This window comes from Corvus brachyrhynchos, unplaced genomic scaffold, assembly GCF_000691975.1.
Source record: "Corvus brachyrhynchos isolate BGI_N302 unplaced genomic scaffold, ASM69197v1 scaffold163, whole genome shotgun sequence".
In the NCBI taxonomy this organism is placed as follows: domain Eukaryota; kingdom Metazoa; phylum Chordata; class Aves; order Passeriformes; family Corvidae; genus Corvus; species Corvus brachyrhynchos.
The window spans coordinates 2,389-3,508 of record NW_008236919.1 but is presented as its reverse complement, the minus strand read 5'-3'; positions in this window follow the sequence as shown (position 1 = coordinate 3,508).

The window sequence follows — 1,120 nt, the reverse complement described above, 5'->3', positions numbered from 1 at the left end:
TGGCTGGAAAAGGGGGAAAAACGGGCAGGAAAACGGGAAAAAATGGGCAGGAAAATAGGGGGGGGAATGAGGGAAAAAGAGGTGGGAGAAAGGGGAAAAAATGGATGGAAAAGGGGGAAAGAATGGGGTTGGAAAATGGGAAAAATGGAGAGGAGAATGGGGAAAAAAAGGGCGGGAAAATGGGGGGGGAATGAGGCAGGAAAAATGGGGAAAAAATGGACGGAAAAGTGGGGAAAAATGGGTCTGGAGAAGGGGAAAAAACAGATGGGAAAATGGGAGAAAATGGGCAGGAAAATGGGGGGGAATGAGGGAAAAACAGGCGGGAAAAATGGGGAAAAAATGGACAGAAAAATGGGGGGGGAAAAGGGCAGGAAAAAAATGGGGGGAAAAAACGGGGGGAAAACGGGCAGGAAAGGGGAGAAAAATGGGCTGGAAAAGGCGGAAAATGGAGAGGAGAATGGGGAAAAAAGGGCGGGAAATTGGGGGGGGAATGAGGCAGGAAAAACAGGGAAAAAATGGGTGGGAAAATGGGGGGGAATGAGGGAAAAACAGGTGGGAAAAATGGGTGGAAAAGTGGGAAAAAACGGGCTGGAAAATGGGAAAAAACGGGCAGGAAAATGGGGGAGGAAATGAGGGAAAAGCAGGCGGGAAAAGCAGGGCAAAAATGGGCAGAAAAGTGGAGAAAAATGGGGTTGGAAAAGGGGAAAAACAGATGGGAAAATGGGGAAAAAAGGGCGGGAAAAGGGCAGGAAAATGGGAGGAAAGGTGGTGGGAAAAGGGGAAAAATAGCCAGGGAAATGGGGGGAAAGAGGGCGGGAAAATGGGAAAAATGGGTGGGAAAATGGGAGAAATGGGCGGGAAAATGGGAAAAAGGGGCGGGAAAACAGGGAGTTGAGGGAAAACGGGCGGGAAAATGGAATTTGGGGAGGGAAATGGGGGTTTGGGGAAAGAACGGGATTTTTTAGGAGAGAAACACGGATTTTTTAGGACTCATTGGGACACGGGTGGGGTTTTTTGGGAGAAAACGGGGTTTTTTTGGGAGGAAAACAGGGGTTTGGAGAGGGAATTTTTTGGGGGAGGAAAATGGGGTGTTCCGGGTGGGATTTTGGGGTGAAGAAGG